This window comes from Chrysemys picta, chromosome 10 (genome assembly GCF_011386835.1).
Source record: "Chrysemys picta bellii isolate R12L10 chromosome 10, ASM1138683v2, whole genome shotgun sequence".
NCBI lineage: Eukaryota > Metazoa > Chordata > Testudines > Emydidae > Chrysemys > Chrysemys picta.
The window spans coordinates 10,283,263-10,306,339 of NC_088800.1; positions in this window are offsets into that span (position 1 = coordinate 10,283,263).

Consider the following 23,077-nt stretch of genomic DNA (forward strand, 5'->3'; position numbering starts at 1 on the left):
TACAGTCAATTTAATTAATACACATTAATCCCTAGTTGACATTAAAATCAGCTAAAAAACAACATTGATATAGATTATTAAAGCGGAGGCATAAAAAAGTGCTAAAGGTGGCCACTATGGAGAAGAAAATAATTTCTAAAGATCCATGTGTCTCTCTTTGATTCCATTTTAAATAAGTCTGTAATCACATTTGCCAAACACCTCTTACCCCAAGGAAAATTTACATATAGAAGAATAGTTTTCTTGTGAGGATCAGTAAAGGAAAAGTACTTTCTTCTTCTTCAACGCTTGGACGAATGGTCGGCTGTAGCAATCGTTCGCCATTTGGTCCATTCCTGTGTGGCCGCAAGGGCTTGACAGACCAAGAGTCCAATGTCAGAACCCATGTAACGGGGGTCTTCCTCTGGGCCACCACCACCCCTCAGTTGGTGGAATTTTATCCCAGATGTTGCAAGCCACTCGGAGAACAGCGTTTGCTGGAACATCGTGTGGCATTCTGGCGACATGTCCGAAAAGTGTAAGACACCATCTATGTACAATGGCACCAGTAGCCTGTAGACTGGAGCAACGGCAAACATCTGCATTACAAATGAAGTTGTTCCATTTTATGCCCAATAAATGACATTAGTATTATGTGTGGAAAGGCTCCATCTTTGCCCAGTCTGAGCAGCATAGTGTCCATATTTTGCAATCGTACAGCAGTATGGAAAGGATACAACTCAAATAGATCCTGAACTTGGTTGTCATCTGGAGATTATGTTGATTCCATATTCGATATAAATGACCCATAGCAGACTCTGTGATGCCAATCCAGTGATGTACTTCCATGTGAGAATTGGAGAAACAGGTGAGTATAGAACCCAAATAGCAAAAGCCGGAGACTGCTTTGACAGTTTCTCATTCAAAGAGATTGGAGTCATGGATGGACTTGATCATAGGTTTTGAAGCTTTGTCTTTGACCACAAAACATAGAGGCCAATCTTGGCCGACTCCTCCTCCATTTGCTGGAATGCCTCATGAAACTTGTCAGGGCTGTGTACTAGAAGAACCATGATATCAGCATAATCAAGGTCCGAGAGTGAGAGATCACCAAAGAGTTCAGGGCCCAAGACACAGCCCTGCCTGACATCAGATACTGATTTAAAAGGTGCCAACATCCGATTCCCAATAAGTACATAGGCAGTGGCTGCATTATGCAGTGCACTAACCAAGTCCAGCAGAGTGCTTGGATCACCTATACCTTTCAGGCCTTCCATAATGTGACGCAGTCAACTGAATCAAAAACAGCCTTAAGATCGACATACACTATGTGCAGGACCTTCCTGAACTTATGGTGTATCTCTGACAACAAGAGGAGGGTCAAAATGGCATCTAATATGGACCTGTTCCTTCTAAAGCCTGATTGTTAGGGGCGATGCTTCTGATGTAGCAGGTGCTCCAAATGCGCCAGCAGAATATGCGCAAACACCTTCCCTGGCATAGACAACAAGGGGATCGGCCTGTAGCTCTTACATTCACTGCACTGTCCCTTGCCCTTATAAAATGTGATCACAATACCGTCCTTCCAGGTGGTTGGCAAGGTTCCAGTTCTCCACACCAGATGAAAGACGGCCAGAAGTGAATCCGCTACAGGGTCAATAGTGCATTTTAGGAGCTCTAGGAGGATGCCATCAGCGCGGGTTGTGCATCTGTTTTTCAGTTTGCAGATGGCACACTTCACTTCATCCAGCGTTGGTGCATCGGTGCAAGTGTCTGGGTCCGGAACCACAGTGGCTGCCAAATCGTCCAGCTCTCAGCAAGCAGCCGCTGAAAGGTGGTTCAGGGCACTGTGATAATGTTCCACGCAGTGTTAAAGTACTTTGGCAGGCTGAAATTTGTGAGGCTGATGGGGGCCTGTGGAAAGTTCTATGCACCACTCGCACTCTTCATATAGTGGGCATGAAGGCTTGTGCAGGACTTTGCATAGGACACCTGCATTGGGTGAATTTCACCTAAAGATACGTATACACTGCAAAAAAAAAAAAAAAAATCCTGGAGCAGAAAATGTAGATGTTTGGGCTCAGGCTGGAGCCCAGGCTCCAGGACCCAGCAAGTAAGGAAGTTCTCAGAGCCAGGGATCCACACCAAGTCCAAACATCTGCACTTCTATTTTTAACCTTGTAGCACAAGCCACACAAGTCCATGTCAGTGGACCCAGGCTCTGAGGCTTGCTGCCATGGGTCTTCTTTTGCAGTATAGACATACCCTAGGAGACCTTGGAATAGCCAAGATTTTTCTTTCCTCCTGAAATCAATGGGAATTGGGTGCCTAAATACCTTTGAAGATCGGGTTCCAAGTGACTTAGCAGTCTAAGCCCCATTTTCAACTTAGGGCTTGTCTTCATTACTGGGGTAAATCGACCTAAGTTACAATACTCCAGCTATACGAATAACATAGCTGGAGTCGACGTAGCTTAGGTTGACTTACCCCAGTGTCTTCACTGCACTGCATCAATGGGAGACTTCACTAGACCAGTGGTTCTCAAAGCCGGTCTGCCGCTTGTTCAGGGAAAGTCCCTGGCAGGCCGGGCTGGTTTGTTTACCTGCTGCATCCACAGGTTTGACCGATCGCGGCTCCCACTGGCCACGGTTTGCCACTCCAGGCCAATAGGGGCTGCGGGAAGCAGCGGCCAGCACGCCCCTCAGCCCGCGCCACTTCCAGCAGCCCCCATTGGCCTGGAGCGGCAAACCACGGCTAGTGGGAGCCGCAATCGGTCAAACCTGCGGATGCGGCAGATAAACAAACTGGCCTGGCCTACCAGGGGCTTTCCCTGAACAAGCGGCAGACTGGCTTTGAGAACCACTGCACTAGACCCACTAAATCCACATCCGCTGTATTGATTGCAGCAGCATTGGTCTCCCCGGTAGTGAAGACAAGCCTTTAGACATTTAAGAGCCTATGTCCCATTGACTTTCAAAGAAATTTAGCCTCCTAAGGGTATGTCTACACTGCAAATAAAAATCCATGGCCGACCCATACCAGCTGACTTGGGTTCCCAGGGCTTGGGCTGCAGGGCTGTTTCATTGCAGTGTAGACTTTTGGGCTCAGGCTGCAGCCTGAGTGCTGGGCCCCTCCCACATCACAGGGACCCAGAGCCGGGCCCCACCCTGATCCCAGAAGTCTACACTGCAATGAAACAGACCCTTACCATGAGCATGGGTTAGCCGTGGGTGTCTAATTTCAGTGTAGACATACCCCAAATGCCTACGTCACTTCTGAAAATGAGGCTTAGGCTCCTAAATCATTTATGTGGTTCTGAAAATTTTATTTTAAGTGCTTTGAGGGCATAAATAGTATAATTGTGGGAGATGTGTATTGGCTATATAGCAACTCATCTTGCACCTGTGACTTAAACAAGACTCCAGTTGAAGTTGACAGGGGTGTTTCCTGAGAAAAGAGATATAGTAAGTTTTGGTTTTGCATTCCAGCGTGTCTAATAAAACAGAAATATTTTAACAGAATCAGAAATCAATATTCTGTTTTCAAAGCTCCCCAAGTATTTAAAAATACTTTTAGCTAATTATGAGCCAAATTAAACCCAATGAGAGTTTTGCCACTGACTTCCTGGAACTCAGATTTGACCCTGCATGCAACTTTAGATATGGATTTTCAAAAAATAAAATGAGTGTTCTTATTACATATAGATTTTAATCTGGAGAATATGGAAAAGCTTAATTTCCCCTTTTCTCCCTGGTTTTTTGCTCTCCTTTAAAAACGTAGCCACTCCCTTCACTATTGATTACACTTACAGAATCTTATCTTCAGCTTATAACTTATTTCATTCACTGTTTAAAAGGGTTAGATAAAACATCAAAAGGGGAAAGTGAATTGTGTGATTATCCCATGAACAGCGTGTTTTAAGAACTTACCTTGCTGCTAAGAAAATAGAGAAACATTGATTTTTATTGCTTGACATGTTCCAAACTATGATAAGGTTTGGGGCTAATTAAATAAGATACAAGATTTGTTCATGTACTGTTTTGTGATAAATGTACTGTGCTTCAGTATTTTCTTCTGTTTCCCTTAATATTTTAAAGTTTCCTTTTAAGTGCGTGAAAAATGGGTAAAACTGTCAGTTCTTATCATACATGACCTTGCTTTTTGGCTAGCCTCTTTCCTCTTATCTATCAAACGCATTACTCTCTCCATCATAATGTGGCAGTGCAAACAGTGCAGCTAGCCAGCAAACATGACCAAAGCTACTTTTAAACTGCCTCTAGACTCTTTAAACTCAGCTAAAAAGCTGATTAGGTTCCACCTCTTTGGTCATTATCTCATTTTGATAGCCACACTATGAAAAAGTCATCTAGTAAAAAGCTGCCTCATAGGAAAGCTAGTTAAAGTGTGTGCTTACTTAGGAAAGTATACTTAAAGAATAATTCATTAATTGATTAATTCATTAATTAAAACACCTAATTTGTTTGTCATAACCAGCTGTGTAAACTAGTTTGTCTATTTGCTGAGTCTTGGAATGAACAAAAAAAAATCTTTTGGGGGAAATGGAAGCAATTTAACATTTTCCAAAGCTAGCATTCCAATAACAGAAACTGACAAGCCTGCCTGGTATATTAACCCTTTCTGTCAGACCTTTGCATGGTTTTTGTTGGTTTATTTATTTGGTTCAGTTTTAAGATTCTTTTCCTCTGGTGTGAAATTAACCCAAATCAACGCAGAAGACGGGGATTTCTACAGTAGGTTTGAAGCAAAAGTGAAGGGGCAAAGTGAGGGAAAGTACTTAGGCATCCCCCCTGCTAGCTTTCCAAAGGATAAAACAATATTTAGATCTAAAGCTGCAGAAGAACACGAGTGTATTTTATTTCCTTTATTGTAGGTAAAACATAGCAGTTAGAGGAAAACATAATTGCGTTCCATTGTTTTCTCATTGATGGTTAGCCACATTTACCCCGATTGACTAGAAGATGTATGATCTCTCCGATTGCTCTTTGATCCATACACCTTCCCAGTGGATATCTTTTTCTTTTTAAACAAATTTTAAAAAGAAGAGATTAGAAAGGGGAGGGGAAGGCTGGCTACATGAGAAAAGGGTGTGGTTTGATGTGGGGAGGTTAAAGTCAGCATGTGTAGGAAAACCACAAACCATTGTTGAGGCTTGTTTGCATGATTTACTTTTGCGAGTGAAATACAATGGCAACTATTCAGAAAACAGTCAATAGGGCCTGACTGTAACAAGCCCTAAAAACATATATGCTTCATTATACTAGAGCCTAGGACTCATGTTTTTAAGTGTGATTTGCTTTACTTTGTCAATAAAGCAGCAGGCGATATGTCAAGTCTCTGGCATACAATACAAGTGTGCACTTCTCCTCCCCTCTAAAACCAAGAAGTTTTGGGCCAGAGACTTATCTCGATTCCCTTTCTTACCAGCTGCACAGATTGTAGCAGATCGAATGCTTACAACCGCCTGAATTTATCTTTAGCACAAATGCCCCACAAGACCTGTAAAGAGAGACACGATTAGCTGCAGCTGATAATCACTAAAAGCCAGACGATGTAGTAACGAGGGTATAACACCTAGAGCGGCCATCATTTTCCCCACCGATTTCCCAATATCCGGAATCCCTTCGGCTGATTTGACCAGAACTACTTTTAAAATCGAGATTAGAATATTGCAAATCACTCTCCAAAGTGTTATGCTTAACATCCTCTAGGCTCTGTTTCACCCCCAAACCTACCTTTAGCATCTTCATTAAATTCCCCTGATACCAGGTACAAGCGAAAGTGCCTGGAAATGGCCCTTGTCGCTGAGAAAGGCTAGAAATGGAGAGGTTTCAAAGTAGCAATGGAGAATCATCCTAAATCTTGAGTAGCAATACTTCAGATGCGTTTCTATTATTATATAGTTAAAAGGTTGCAGAGCCCAAAACATTCTACGCAGCTGGGTGGTTTACCCATTGTCATTTGGGGAGTCTTGAACGCTTTGTCAGGCGTCTTTCAAAACAGAAGGGAAGGGAAATGATTGCAAGGCGAATAAAGTCTTGTACCTGTAGCATAGGAAAGTGTTGCTGGCCTGGGAATATCCTGTTATTGCATGTACACATCTCTGCTAAATAATAGGATTTAGGGTGGGAAATACCTACTGCAATCAACGTTCTAGAGATCATCCTAATTCACAAATGGCTCATCACAGACTGATGCTCTATTTGTAGTCTGTCAGGAATGACAATCTATCAATAGTATCCGAGCATCTTTATGCTAGAATCCCTCGTTGGCCCAAGAACATAGAGGATGGACATCCTACCTAGCTGTGACTTTGCCTCCCCCCTCTTTGCCCCCTGGTGACAGAGATTTTCTATTAATTTGGCTACAGCCTGTGAGGATGTGGCTTGAACCCCCAGGGCCAGGGCCCAGCTGAAGTGAAGGAGAATTTTGCCATTGGGTTCAGTGCTAGGAGGATAGTGTCCCGTTGGATCGCTGAATCGGGAGTGAAATATTACAGCCTTTGAAGACCAGGGGAAGAGTTCGCAGCCAGTGGACAGGCGGATAAACACAAACAAAGCCCTGGTCCGTGTCCCTCACTAGACGTCAGGTCTGCAAGTTCTTCGGTGTAAAAAAAAGATAAAAAATCACAATCAAGTAATTGCCCGGGATTTGGGGGTGCGGGTGGATATTTTTTACATATGTACTTCGTTGGAAGAAATACGGTGATGAGGGGGTTAAAGAAACTGCCTCCGCTGAAGACCAGGGACCCATAAACATTTTCACAGATATCTAACAATAGGTAACATTACCGATTAACATGATCTGTCAACACTCCTTTGACCCATGTGACTAGAGCAGATCTATTAACTGGCACCTACCTGCCCTCTCAGTCACCTTGGTAAGACTTTGCACCCCCTGGTTGCGCCTGAGTCACTGGTAAATATTTTCTTACGCCAGGCTGCCCTTTCCCTCTCCCTGACTCCGGTGTGTGTACTTACCTTGATAGCGGCTGTTTTCTTAGCACAAGGATGGCACTTCCTGGAGCCTTGCAAACATTTTTGTTATAGAATTAAGATCTGCAGGGCAGATAGGACGGGTGCTTTCTGGACAGAGGACGGGCCACCTTTGGGAGGGAGGGGGCCTGGTGGGCAAAGAAAGCGGATGTTAGTAGGGACCGTGCAGATGATGGTCTGTATCCTGTGCCACCTAACAGCAAATAACGCTGCCCCTCTTTGGGGACGGGATCCATTTCTTTCCGTCTCTTTGGGTCTTTGATCTGCTCAGGGTTGTGTGGCTTGTTCATTTCTTCCGATATTGCTGCATGTATAACTTTAGCCAAAGCTGAAGGGACACTTTCTGGGGAGGGTGGGGCAGGGCTTGTTACTTACAAAACAACCAAGTATTTCATATTAAAGGGGCACGACAACCCCACCTTCAAACAGGGGAAAGATCAGAAAGCCCAGGGTCCTCATGCACAGACCTAGGTTTCAAGGTGACTGGTCTAGATGGTGTTTTAACAGATAAATCACCGATTTGACGGCGATTTTCTCAACAACAATAAAAGTTTTTTACCACACCAGCTGGAAAATCGTTTGTTTGTTTGTTACGTTCTCAACCAAGCTGACTGTCTATCTGTGTGCTCGACTTACCAGCCATGACAGCCAATGGGAAGAAGGCTCTCTTTGACTTTAGTGGGCTTTGGGTCAGAACCAAAAATTTCAGTTCTCCATGTGAACTAGATTGATAGCTAGCCAATTACCTACCTAGCGTATTCCTTTTGAGACCGTGTTAAGAAAGACTCTGTCCTGGGTCCCTACCATTGATAGTTGAGCAGGTAAACAGAGATTGAAGGCTGTCTATAAAAACTTGGCAGTGTTGCTGTCGGAGAATGCAGTCGAAAGTAATGACCTGTCTCTTTGCACATTAGTTCAACACAATTTGCAATGCTGGGATGTTGTGTTTTTCCCTCCTGGGGCAGCCTACAGTTAACGACCAAAGGACTTTCTGAACTGAATTTAATCTGGGAAAAACCTGATGAGAAAACTGAAGTCTGACTTTCTACTTCCCCCTAAACGTCTTGGCTATAACTCAGGGGCTCTCAAACTGGGGGTGGTAAGGTTATTATATGGGGGGGGGGTCGCGAGCTGTCAGCCTCCACCCCAAACCCCGCTTTGCCTCCAGCATTTATAATGGTGTTAAAGTGTTTTTAATTCATAAGGGGGGGGGTCGCATTCAGAGGCTTGCTCTGTAAAAGGGGTCACCAGTACAAAAATTTAAGAATCACTGCTATAACTGACCAATCGCAATCAACTATTTGCCGGGGTGATTGTGTTGCATACTCGTGCGCTTTGCAAGTTCCAGGAAATATGTATGTCCAGAAAGATTTTTTTTTAAGGATCTGAATTCATTTAAGGGACTGACGCCATTGGAGTGTGTGAGTTCGAGTCCCTTTATATAAGGAAATATGCTCTAAAGACTATAGATAGTCAGGAAAACCAACCAGCTCTGCAATACTAGTTCATAGAAACCCTTCACTGTATTTCCCGAAAACCTAGTCTGTGCAGTAGGACCTGCTGTGTTAAATTATGATCCAAAGGCTTTGGGGTGGGAACAATCAATCAGAATACCTGGGGTAGTGTGTAATGTGTGTGCTCTTGCCAGCGGGAAATAGCTGCCCCCGAACACAGTCCCCCAGCAGGTTAAATAAATATCATACTATAGACAAACCAAGAGGATCACATGGCAGCATCAATCCGCTGTTGATAAAGTACAATCTTCCTTTAATACACGCTGAGAAAGTTATTTATCACTTACAAAACCTGTATCCACTGCTTCTCCCTTTTGGTAAAGGGGGAGAAAATGTTCTTTGAAAGTGTAACTCTTTTAAAGAGGCAAGGCGAGGTGACGGCTGCACTTTCCTGGGGGATATAATAGACAGCTTTTAATGAAGCCACAGACAGACACTGTATGAAGTACATGAGCCACAGTGCTGATAAAAATATATATATATGGAAGCGGTTAAACGAACAAGTAAATGCAGAAGTGGCCAGAGCCAATATCATGCTGTATATCAGGGTGTCTTTTCATTCATAATTCCACAAAGCTGGCGATAGAAAGGCTCGAGGAATTTAGGGAACTGATTTTCCTGTTACGCAATTAAATAATATAGTGCAAAAAGGAGAAAGTCTCCTAGCCGCAATATACAAATCTCTCTTTTATTTCTTATTGCAATGTATCATTTCTGACACATGTTGGATAGTCTGAGAAACTCAACAAGAAATATTTACATACATTCTCGCCTAGACAGTAGGTCAGAGAAATTGGGAAAAAACTTATAGGATTAAATTAATATAGGAATAATTAATTTCCTCGGGACTACGTGTGAAACAAGATGATTGTGTGTTGTGTAAAGAACTGGGAATATTTTAATGCGTTACATTTTCAGTGCCTGTTTGCAGTCAGGTAGGTGAAAATGTAAGTAGGTTGAATATTCAGGAGTGTAGTCAGACCAAGAATCTCATACAAGTAAGTTTTTTGACCCACTGTGTTACCATTCTGCTTTCAGCGTTGCACTTTTAATTAGCATAATACAAGTCCCTTATCCAATTTGACATGAGGTGATAGGCCCCGATCCTGCAAATATTTACCCTCCCCCAATGCTTAAATCACAAGAATGCTCCCATTGAAATCAATGGCATTATTCAGGCACATATAAGTTAAGTACCTGCCTAAATATTTGCCTAGGCAGATGTACCTGCATCTACCCACAAATCCGTGTGCCAGAGAGAAAGTTAGAACTTTAATAGATGAAGCAAGACACTTGGCGGCTACACATACAGGGGAAGCCTGGGTCAGTCACCACAAGTAAATTCTGACAAGTCTGCTCTTAACAAATGAAGATTAATGTCCACTCTAAAAGGAAGCTGTTCTAAGTGCTGTTTATACAAGAGAAATGCTGGAAATGAAAAAAAGCAGGCTGATGGCGAGAACGCTGATGTTATACAAAGTGTTGAAATAAATGGCGGATGATCCAAAGAGTGTTGACGTGCATGCTTTCCCCTCCCCTGTACCCCACCAGTCATTTCTGTCAATGCTTTAGGAACTCAGCGTACTACAGGAAAGATCCCGTGTTCACGAGATTGCACAGTTGTGCTAATAATTTCAGACAATATCGTTATATGCTAAAGTTTACATCTCTGCAGACATCTGTTTTGTATGGTCGGAATATACGTGGTTACGTAGGCGTTATGTCACACGTTTTATTTACTTCAATTGGGAATGATCATAGACCTCCCAGGACACACACGAAAAATCATTTACACCACCAGACAACATATAACAATTGTGTTTTTGTGGCATCAGACAGTCAGCTCTCTATTAATGTTTAATATGACCTTTTGGGGAATATGGAATGTAACTAGATAAGGTGGCAAATTCTGAACTTCTATCAGAAGGATAACAAACAAATCACATCTAACACACACACACACAATGTGCAGTTAGTTTATGATGTCACCAGGTGTTATTGATTATATACAGATCATGTACAGATTCGAACTAACAAAAATGCTTTGTACTTTGTAGGGTGTGTGTGTGAGAGAGAGATCCACATTTACCATTTAGATGCGTGTGTGTGTGTAAGAGAGGGAGAGAGAGATCCACATTTACCATTTAGGTGTGTGTGTGTGTGTGTGTGAGAGAGAGAGAGAGAGAGAGAGAGAGAGAGAGAGAGAGAGATGGGGGGTAAATAAGACACCAGAAGTATCCTAAGTACAAACGCTAGCTAGCTATCAATTTGCTGTGCTAAAACAGTTTGGTTTAACTCCCTGATGGTGTCGTCAACGCAATTTCTGGGAGAACAAAAGTGTTTTAAAGTCACTGCACCCGTACGTGTGAATAAGAAGCTCCGCAACGTGTCCAGAGCATTCAGTGATTTGTGATTGAGCGTCCTAGACGTAGGTGCCAAGACAGACTCTCTCTCCACTTTTCCCTTGGCCATCATGACTCCTTCAAAGGGGAGCGTGTTGGATCTTTTCCCCCACACACGTTCGTTTGTTGTGGGCGTTGCTGAGGGTTTTGGACTCACTTGATTTGTCTTGACTTATTGCTGTTTGCTTAAAGTTTGGGGTGGGGATGAGGAGTAGGGGGGCTATATTGTATCCAGGCCACAGAAGAGCAGCCCAGAGCTTTTTAGCGACAGCAAGTCCTGAAGTAGTATCTCCTTCTCCTGTAATGTGTTTGGAAAGTTGCGCTAAAGAGCTCTTTTACCTGTAACGGACACCCTCAAGCTCTCTCCAGGGGCCTGTTGGGCAGATGTAATGGGAGGGCCAGGGGGGGGCTTGTTTGGCTAGACATGGGGACATTTGTCATGGGTGACCTGTGAACTTCAGCTTCTGAGCTCAGCGCTGTACGGAGGGGCTTGGGCTAATGTAATAAAGCGAGAGAGACAAGAGGAAAGGCCTATCTTGCCCCAGGGCCACCACATGCTCACTCCGTTTTACTGTCAGTGCTACGTGGAGGCTGTGGCTTCATTTCATATTCCATTAATATTTACAGCGGCGATTGAATTTCCCATTACACAGTTCACCATACACACACTGCTAATATGAAATATTAATCCTATTGTGCGCATTATGAAAAGTCTTACTGTTAAAAAAATCCAATCGCCACTTTGCACCAGCAAATTCATTTACTCCATTCCCTTGGAATCAGAGGTTTTCATCCAACAGAGAGTCTTAAACGCCCTTTCCATGCTCACAGTTTTGATCTGCATTGTGGACGCGTTTACACATCTGACAACTTTGCGCCTGAGTTTTACTAGTAAGATGTACCTCGAAATGACTATAATTTTCCATTTATATAATTTATAAAACAGAAATGTCAAGTTTTCAGATGGTTGGTTGGTTGTTTTTGCTGAGTCTTAAAATAAGATGCCAAAATCATAATAATATATGCATACTAATCACGAGATGTCTCAACCCTACATGTGTATGAGAACTGTGGTTATTTTCTTTTAATAAAAACAAACAAAACAGGTTTTGACCCGTTTGAGAATGTAATCCAGCCCTATATGTTTTAAAGACGAGTAATCGGTCATCAACTTTGCAAGTTGCAACTCAATCATTTTTCATTGCTGATTATAGTCCCATCAGTCCTAACTTCTGAGAATGGATTGTTGTCAGTCAGAATGTCACAAAAGTGCACTGGGAATCAACTGAATTGAAATTAAAGTAATCATTTCACCAGCCGGGGTAACAAAACAAAGTGTTGAATTAAACTTGCGCAACCATGGAAGTTAGACCAGGAGACTAACTGACAGCGATTTCCCCCCGCCCACTGGAACATTTTATTGTTTGCTTTTCGATTTTAGAGGTGACATACCTATCATCACTCTGCTTTTTGCCCTGAATATATTGTTTTACCTTGGACGAAGTGCAAAACTGCAAATCCTTGACAAAAAACAAAACAACACAAAAAAAACCTTAATGCTTTCAGCCTAACACAGGTATATAATCTAACTATTACTCAGAGAAATGGGACAATCCCGCACTACAAATAACTGGTTACCTCTTTTTGCTTTTGACTGCTATTGATTCATAGTAATTGCCTTGGAAGTTAAAGAACTGTCAGCAACTCTGTGCATGGCATCTGTGTGTGTTAAAATTGTTGGGAGAAAGTTGTAATTATCTGTAATTTCCTCCCACTATTTGTAGCCGTCCTTTCCTGGGATCACACGTAAATGACACTGATGTAACCTAGTTTTTAACCAGCCTTTGTCAGGAGCTGGACTGTGTTGATTTACACCGGTGTTTACTCTCTGTTGTCAGCAATAACTAGGAAGCCTCTGCAGAGACAGTCTCTTCACCTTGAATCCCAGGGACTTCTGCTTAAGGTTGTGCTTGGACACTTATCTGGGACAGTTCCACCTTTGGCTCTGCTAAATATAAGGGTTTCCTATCAGACTGGGCCCTTTCTAATCTCATCTTGTCCCTGATTTTGATCTTGCAGTATTTTGATCAAGGGCGGGGGGGGGGGGGTTATGGTTTTTGCTTTGTTTTTATTTCTTCTTTGACCAGAGCCTCCTCGACGTACAGAATAAGCAGGAACGCTTTCCGGTATATTTATCATTCTTACTCGACTTGTATTAAGACAGTTTGGGAATACTTAAGTTAGTTTTTCAGCTCAGGGGAAAGACACAGGCTCTAGAAGGTATGGTTGGGTGACATTTTCACGATGAGATCTGCCCCCTCTCCCCCCTCCTTTTTTTTTATACAGCCCTAAATGTGTCATGCTTTGTCACATCCTCTGTGTGTGTGTTTTTAGAGAACATTTGAATAAAAGGCTCGATGCCAGGTATTGGTGACACAGTGGGTGGAATTTTCAGCCTTTCCACAAAGAGTTGGAAGCCTCTATTTGCATAAGGTCAGGGTACAGCTTCTGATAGAACTTTAGCAACATCTCTGTCTCTTAGCAACACTCTTGCACTCTTGGTCCCTGCATTAAATTGACTGGTCCTTTCCTTTTCTTCCTTTCATAGGGAGGCTTACAATAAAATGTCACCCTTCCAACCTGTGCCTGTCACCCAGTAGGTCATCTGTTTCTCTACACCTCCCCCCAACTCCCCCCCCCTCCACTCTTCATCTCCAATTAGAGGATGAGATTATTCATTTGGTACCTTCCCAAAACGGCTTCATTTTTTATTTTGTTAATTAATATTAATAACATTTCTCCTTTTGTATTAATAAAAGGGAGCCCTCATAAACAGAGAGGAGATAAGGAGCAAATTGCAGGCACCTGCAAAACAATGGGATTGGAGAGGGGTAATAAGGCGAGTTGAGATAGAGAGAGCAAGGTTTAGGTCATCCTCTCCACCCATTTAGTTGATGCAGGGTTGAGCTCAGCATGGAAGCCTTCAATGTGCTTAGAATATTAGAGTCACCCCTCTTGGCTCCGGGATGGGAATTGGTGACAGAATACAGATGCTGATAGGTGGTGTTAATGGAGGGTCAGATTTGGACAATGGTATCCATCACTTGCCTCATGGCTCTGCTGTCAGATGGAGTCATTTCTGACTGCTCTATCACCAAGATTTGGGAGCGATTCAATTATTACATTCAGCTTGGCAACGATGTATACAGACCTACGCCCAATGACCGAGAAAAAAATCGACTCCATCTTTCTTGGTCCCCCCTCCTCCAAATTATAAAAAGCCTTAACTGTTCAATAAGTCCCTTTGCTCCTCGTTTCTAAAAAAAAAACCCAGCTGCTGAATTACTCGGTCTCCGAGTAACTTGGCAGCTAAATTAGCACAAAGAAACTTTTGTTGGGAAGATTATTGCAGATCTGCTAAAGTTTGAACCACGTACAGAATGTTTGTATATTTCATCCGAGAACTTCCGCGATTGCAGTGAGCCGTTTTCATAGCAAGGCTGATAATATTTGCACAATGACATACCGAATATAAATGTCTGTATAGAACTGATCTAAATGAGAAGTAATTCCTCCCCCCCCACCCACAAAAACTACAATTGGGCTTCTTCACCCAAGCAGGATTAGATTATTATTTATAAAGTTGGAGTGTCCAGAAATGAATTAATTTAAAGCTCTGGGCTGAAAGACAAACCTTAAAAACTGAGAAACTTTTCATTCTTTTCTTTATATTTTAAAGGTGCTTAAGTGGTGACAGCCCTTTTAAATTCAGTCCGGATTTTATTCCCCGGCTCCCTGTAGCGAATTGATCCACTTCTAAGGAGGCATGGCTTGTTTTCTCTAACACGTTATCCATTTCTTGAGTGGTGCAAATGCTGAGGTGAAATCTGGTGCTTTTCAATGGTATTTCTTCAAAATTCTTGTCTTGGGTGCTTTCTTCCTGGTCTCTTCCTTTCCAAGTTTTCAGACACCGTCATTCCTGCAAGATAAATTCTCAGGTAATGGGTTCTGAGAAAAAGCTACAGAGGTTAAAAGTCAACTGCTTCCTCTTTAATAATTCACATGTCATATTTCTTCCACTTTGTCAAGTTGGCTAAAGAAGATGGACAGGGCTGAGACAGGCAGACACTTGAGTTTATTATCCAAGGGCTGGGGAATCCTTGGAAGGGCGATGCCTTCTTTACCTATGTAACGGGCAAATCTACTTGTTGACTAGCTCCATCAGATTGCCGACAGTTGTATGTCGCGTTTTCCTATTCTCATAGATTTTATCAGAAAGGAGATTTCTCTCCCCTTTACTCTCATGGAGGTTAACCATACTGTTCCTTCACACCCTTTGCTGTTCCAAAACCCCACTGACCAACTGTCCATCGACTATTTACTAATAGTCTTGAATAGGAGCCTAATTGTTTGTATTATTTTCCTGCGTTAGCCAGAGCAATGCGACATTGATCATGCCTCCTACGTGATAAAGCATCTTCACGTGGTTTGTTTTGCTGTTCACATTTCTGAGAGTTTGGGACTAACTCAGTAGCATGCAGTTTAAAATAAAAAGGTGGTGATGATATAGTCAAAGTCGGAGGAAAGCAAAAGAGGTGGGGATGGGCTCCTGAAATGTGTCTGAACCCGGAAAAAAATATCAGAGCGTGCAGAGTCAGGCAAACAAGATACTGCCTGCATCCCATATACAAACACTGACTCATCTGGAGTGTGGCATAGTTCCTCACATTTGCCTTCTATCTATTTACCTAAACAGAAACAAAGTTTAATGAATCACAATTCGCCTAGTCCACGCTCATTTGTCTTTCAAAATTGCTTTTCTTCAATTTTTAGAAGAACTTTTATGATTAAAATGTTTTATAGCAGATCTACTCTAGCCCACCCCTAATCAATACGTTTAGTGGCAGCCTGAAAAATCTAGGCTCTGTTAGTTTGCGTGCGGAATAATATCATTTATTGGTATACCTTTAGTTATATTCTGAAATAAGTTTATAACAAAGGGGGGAAAGAAATCGCTTGTTGTAGTATATATATTCACTGGGAAATATACATTCGGTAAAGAAGTGAGTGACAATCGAACGGATAATATCATTATTATCCTGGTCGCTGTCTCGTTACTGCTGTATCACTACGGTAAAGTTTTCCTCTTGCTGGGGTTTAAAGGAGTATCATATTTTAGCAGTATTTCATTTAAAAATAGCCCATTTTTTTACTTCTCCTTTGTACTGTAGTTTGATGTGGCTTAAGTCTTATCCGAACACTAAATAAATTCCTTTATCTGTCAGATTTCGGGAACTTTATACACGAATGGAACAGCAGGCAACTTCCAATAATTTAGCAAAGGGACTTATCTGTACAAGTGAGAATAGGAGCAGACCTTCTGGCCGTTGAGAAATTTGCCTGCGTGTAAGTGTAGCTCTGTTACATTTTCGATTAGAACATGGGCTGCCTGGTAAATTACCCCTTCTCTGTAATGCATCACTTCGTTTTTTTGCCAGGGGAAACGATTTGCCCTAAGGAACAGCACCCTGAGAATAAGAAACCCCAGAGGAAGACTCATCACCCAAGTTGAGCTAACAAGAAGCAATCAGTTTGTGGTAGCCACACGGCCAGCAGGGGTTCTACTTTTGAAAAGGAGCATCACTTTTGGGATAGTAAAGTTGGAACTCTAAAGCAATCTGTGCAGAGTGAGTCCTGGGAGATGCTTCTGACTTCAGCCTTTCTTATTTAAGAATTCATGGCCTCGCCCATAGGGCATGTTAGGAAGACAAGGTGGGTGAGGTGGTCTCTTTTATTGGACCAACTGGCGAGAGAGAGAAGCTTTAGAGCATCCACACAGCTTCATAGGGCACGTCCTATTTCGATCTTTGCTTGATAAAGGCTCATTTGTTGGGATTTCTACTTGCCAATCTAGCGATGTACCCCTTCGGGGTGTCTACTTCCACCTTCCTCGTGTACCTTTGTTCATTTGGAATAAAGTTGCCCGTACAGAAGAGTGTCATTTACCCTCCAGCCCGGCGAAACTTTTTGTTTTGTTTTGTTTCAAACTCAAGCACTTGTGTTCAACTCCTGAGATTTGAATCTCTTTGAAAACGTAGCAAAGTAGAGGCTCTGGTTCCCAGGTTGTTAGGAGAGAGACGAATGCAAGTGGAGATCTCTGTTAGGAGGGAGAGAGAGAGAGTCATCTTCCACTGGCAATCAGCAATGAAATGCATTTGAAAAGCTGCCAGCGAGAATTAGAATGGGAGCCCTATCCTGCAAAATCAGATGGTTTAAAGTGTCCCTGAGCAGCTGTTAGGCTTGGTTTTTTTAACACCTGCGAAGTCTACTTATGTGGATGCTACTAGAGACAGAGCTAGGGAGTGCGTGACAGCCTCTGCAAAGTCTTGGATAGAATTCTTTCATGTTCCGGAGACGTGACAGGCACTGTGAGGGGTAGGGATAAAACCACTGCCAGGGGAAAATACATGCAATGATTGTAGGTTTGATATAGATATTCACACACACTATACCTATGGTCTGATTCCGCACATATGATAATCACTCACGTAGTATACATATGGACCCCTTGGTATAACCAGCAGGTGACCTCCTGCCCCCCAAATGGAAAAGAGATGGAAGGCAGTTGAACTGAAAACTTATTATTGTTGGTTATACAGAGTCTGTGTGTGTGTGTGTGTGTGTGTGTTGCACACGGTGTGTGTAACTCGAAAGGAGAGAGCCTAAAACACACAAGCAAAAGCCCTAAGAAGTTTAAAAAGCCCATTGAAGGAGAAGAGTCGCCAACTCTAGTGCTCTCGAGTCATTGCTCATTACTGTATGAAGAAGGGACGGTATTAATAATGAAGCATGCTCAGGGACTCTGATCTTATTAGAGAAAGGGGGGGGGGAGGGAGAAGGCAGGCGCCGGACTGCTGGTGAGCAACTCCCCAACCCCATAAACCCTTCCCTGCGCTTGCTAAAGATGCGGTGTTTGAAATCCTGCTGATTGCATCAAGAATTCTGCTAACACCTATCATTTGAAGTCATCTGCGCTCTGTCTTCAAAACATCTAGAGTATTTTTTTGATTCCACTTGCTGCTGCTTCTTATTGAGTTCTCCATGTCTCTCTGCAACTTGTCATAACCTGTAATAAAATGCCCTTTTGGTGGGGAGTTAAAGTCCAGAGGGCATCAGATCTATTTCCAACTGACAGCAGAGAAAAGAAGCCGGGCAGCGGTTTGAGGTTCTCTTTTGTCTGCCTCCAGGTTTTTTAACTGTTTCACAGCTAAAAAAAACCACAGCACACCGTCCAAACACGTCGAGAGCCGGCAGCACGTCCGAGCATCTCAGAGGGTCAATTTGTTAAACAACGAGACACGGTATAAGTAAACGCTTCAGAGTTGACAAGCTATCGATTACAATATTTAATGGGACACTATCCCCCCCCTTCTAGCTACTTGTTTGACTTCTTTTTTTTTTTAAGCAGACTATCCTGTTTTTATCAGTGTTCACTTTAACAGTGTGAAAGGTGGGGGGAAAGGAGCGAAATTAGCCCTTTTCATTAAACACACAGAAAGTTGGACTCTCTTTTTTAACCCCCAGAGTTTCCCTTCACTGAATCAAAGCGGTAATGAACCTCACCTGGACAACTCATTTTTGTGGGTGTATTAGTGAGAATCTGTCCCAAACTATTTATTATATTTATTAGTAGTAGTGAAAGAAACAAGGACACTATCTCTCTCTCTCTCACACACACACACAGACACACACACGATCAATAAAGGATATATGTGACCATATAGGTAAGTAGACGCATATTTATGTGAATGAAGGGGGCATGAGGAGGAGACTGTGAGGCCAAGCAGCATTTGAAGGGTTAAAGGGGAATGCTTCAAGACCAACAACAGCAGACTCAGCTAAAAATAAGCTCTGCAAACTGACACGATAACCCCCCAAATTGTCCTCCCGAAAGGCCAGTCTCTGCAGAGCTCACTCGCTGAGACTGGGCTGTGATTAAGTATTTATGGGCACTGTATCTTTGCATAACATTTACTCTGCATTCTTCAATGTTTTCCCCTGCTTCCTCTCCCTCCTAGCCCCTTTCAGAACAGCCTGGATTCAGACACAGCCTCTGTGATGATATCAAGATTTTTTTTTTTATGGTCAAGCCAAAGCGAGGTCATTCTAATAATACCCAAGGTCACTGGTGGGAGCCACTGAGTCTCCCAGTCATTTTTCATCTGCTTGCAGCAGTTAATGACAGTTACAGGGGACGGGAACTTGGAGCTGATGGCCATGTGATGTCACCAGCACATGCTAGGGGATTATAAGGGCAGGTAGGGGGCAGAGTTGTGGATTAAAAACGGTAGAAAAAACATAACTATTAACTGCTTCGCTTCGGAGCTCTATGGGAAAAAAATAAAAATAAAGACACAAACAAAGAGGAGGGGAGTGGAGGTGGATTTTAAAAGCCAACCCTCCAAAATGCCAGATCAGCTGCTAGATTGTTCCCCAGACTCAGTGACTCAGCAGTGAACTGCAAAGTGTGTGTGTGTGTGTGTGTGTTGGGGCGACCATTTACTATACAACCAAGCAGTCCAGTGGTTGCCAAATAAAGGGGATGGGGGTATTTTAATAAGCAAGGATCATTCCTCTCCCTCCTTTCAAAATAAAAGCTTCTCATTCTGCTCCCACTGAATTCAGGAGCAAAACTCCTCTTGACGTCAATGGGAGTCGACCTGGACAAATCCATCGGCTGTTCTCTTCTATATTCTAGCTGACCCCTTAAAATGTGCTCTCATCCCCCCCCCCCTCACTATTTCCCCTCCCACAGTCCCAAGGTCCAGACTGCCTCTTTGCTTGAACAGTGGAGCCTACCCTAGATGGGTATTGATTTAACCACATGTACCAACTACAAGAAGGTTCAGGATCCAAGATGCGCCTTACACACACACACAAAACCACACACACACCTCCTCTGTCACTCCAAAGAGTAAATCCCTCCCCTGCCTTCTCCTGATAGTTAGGGCTGGAGCAGAACTGAGTTCCACATTTTCTCTAGGCAGGAAATAGCCCTTCAGTGAAACAATGCTTATCATACATTCAGATTTTACACATTGGAAAGCAGTGAATTTGCACCAAGCATTAGAAGGGAGGGAATTCTAGATCAAGATCGTTTTAAGCCATTTTAAACTTAGGCTTTTCTTTTTTAAAATCTATTTCATTTCTCTATGAAATATTTTTTGAAATGTAATTATATTCCCTTCTCCAGGATGTACAGCTATAAGAAGTAATATTTAACCACTAGGAGAACTTTAATAGTTACAACCATATATTCTGGCTCCTTGAGAGGTAAATTGAAAGAAAGATAAAATACACTTCTGTCTCAACAATGCTGCACAAATAACCCACTCATTATTATCTAACATATTTTCTTGTTTTGCTCATTTAAAAAAAAAGTTTACTTCACACTATACAGTTGTTTCAAATTCCTCAATCAGTTCCTTTGTGTCTACATTTCTGTTCCCTTTTAAAATATTAACTGCCTTGTCAATTTCATTTTCACTGGATTTTATTATTACTGTCTGTCTATTGTAAAAACAAATCATTTGCCTGCTCTACTTTTGCAGAAATGGAGATATCCTATCTCCTAGAACTGGAGGGGACCTTGAAAGATCGTTGAGTCCAGCCCCCTGCCTTCACTAGCAGGACCAAGTACTAAATCATGACACTATAGCTATTGAAAAAGGGTTTCCTAAATAAAACTGGATACCTGTTTAGAATTCTTATCCAATAACCTGGACTTGACCATTATGGCTATAAAAAGAAATACCACCTATCCAGATATGGTGGGCCAGAATAAAAGAATTAGTAAAATAATGGAATGATTTATTGGCTGTTTTAGACCAATAACTGAACTCTGGGTTTCGTCCACAGCCCAGTAACATTGGTGGCAGTCTTTCCATTAACTCAGTGGGCTTTGGATCAGGACTGGTCTGAGGAAAGGCAGATCAGATGGGAAGAAATGCTAAAAACCAAACTGATATAATTTGTGTAATACCGATTGTAACCCATAACCCCTATGCTCTATTCTTCTATCTTTTGAGTCTGTCACACCTTCTTAAGACTTATGTAAGATAATAACTTGTGCTGTCAACACTTCCCTTTATCTGAAGCAAAAAGTTAGTCGCTAACCACAGTTAAGGAAAAGGCTGGATCTGGGGCCAAATCCTCTATTAGTATAAACTGGCATAGATGCACTGATGTCATCATAGTCATGCAGATTTATGTCAACTGGAGATCTGCCCCCAAAATAGTGTTAGGGGTCTTCAGATAGTGCCTACCATTTTCTTCAGTAGTTCTGTAGCAACCAAAAGGAAGATTTGGGGGAGCACATACAAGCCCTTGCATTACTCCTTGTAACAAAAGGAAATGGGGCTTTCTTCCTGTTTTCCCTCAAAAGTGAATAATGTGCCAGTTATAATTAGGCCTGACTTAACTTATCTTAGTTAATAGGATTAGTATCAGCCTCTCTCAACAATATCCAAATGCATAGAAAGACTGTTATTGACTCGCTCATGTCTTTTTTCTCCTTCTGTGATGGCCAGAGTGACACACCTACAAGCAGAAGGGATTTGTCCAGTGGGAGCAGGAAGATTATCTGTATCTAGTGAAATAAGGCGTGTATGGCAACCTTTGCCAAGACTCAAAGCCAGAACCTACTCACTATAAAATAATTGTGTCACTACCTTCCCAATGCACTCTTCATGTTTCATTTGTCTTTTGACTGTAATTGAATGGTTGAAAAGCAAAAAATGTAGACAAATTCCAGCTGTATTGAGATCTGTTTCTTTCTCTGCTACCATGGCCCATCATTAGATAGTTTCCCTCTCTGTGCAGAAGGTCAGAGAGTATAAATATAAATTGCATTTTGCATTACTTCTAGATGAGTGAAGCTGTCAAAGCAATAATATAAGCTTTCAGTCCCACATTCTACCACTTCTTTCCCATTTTTTGGCCAGGAGGTCATGTGCAAATTGAACGTGACAGCCCAGACGACATGTCCAACAGACTTATATTGTTAGACTGCTCTGCCCTGGCACTCATCACAGCATTAAACCCTCATCGGACTTAGAGCTCTTCACTAGCTACTAACCGTAGCCCAGACTTCTTGCAAAAAAAGTTCACTCCATACCAAATATACATCACAATAGCGTTTCTTCTTTGAGATCTCACCTAAAAGTATTCAAGGAGAAAAAAATGGAAACAACTGATCATATAATAGGCACACTTTCCATTCATATCCCTATAGAATACATTTGTACCGTATACGGTCATATCAGTAAAATCTTGTTCCTCCATAGAGTTTTAAAAAGTTAATGATTGTGCCTTTTTATTATATTAGAAGAAGCAAACACTTGTCTAGTATATATTTGCCAGAACCACATCCAAATATAAAAAAGTAAATATTCTTCCAAGTGTATACCTCCTGTTTTATACAAATAAGTTCTTCTTTATGTGCATTGACTAGATAAGGCGCCATGTATGGAAAGGAATAAAAGTGACTGTCTTGGAGCATGCCTGGAAATAAAGATATATTTATTATGTGCATATCAATGAGAAGTTTCCCCTAACTAGTTTTTGGATGATGTAATTGGAATCTATTGTGCAAATATATTATATTAAATTGGATGTTTTAGATTAATTTGGCCAATTAGGGTCAAATCCAGAGCCCATTGAAGTCAGTAGGAGTCTTGTCATTCACTTCAATGGCAGATGCACCAGGCCCTAGAATGGCATTAAAAAATAAATCTGTCACACTATGTACAGTGTTGAAGGATAATGTTCAACGAGAGAAAGTATATGGCTATAGAAACATTTAATGGAATATGGAGACTTTCACCTTTAGGTATGTTAAAATGCAGCACAGGCTTGTAATGACTGAAAGTTGTTAGCGTCAGACAGCTGTTGAGTGACCTATGTGAAATGAGTTGATGGTCTTGGTCCAGCTCTCAGTAGAAGGGAGTTCACATTACAAATGGCACTAAGCTAGCAAGCCTTGTTGGTAGGTTGAGCAGAGAGGCCAAGGACTGAATTAGCATGAAAATGATGCTATCCTTTTATCCATAGAAATGGTCTCTCCAGGTGAGGGTTGAGAGGTATGGGTGGGTGGAGAGGAGGCATTGTT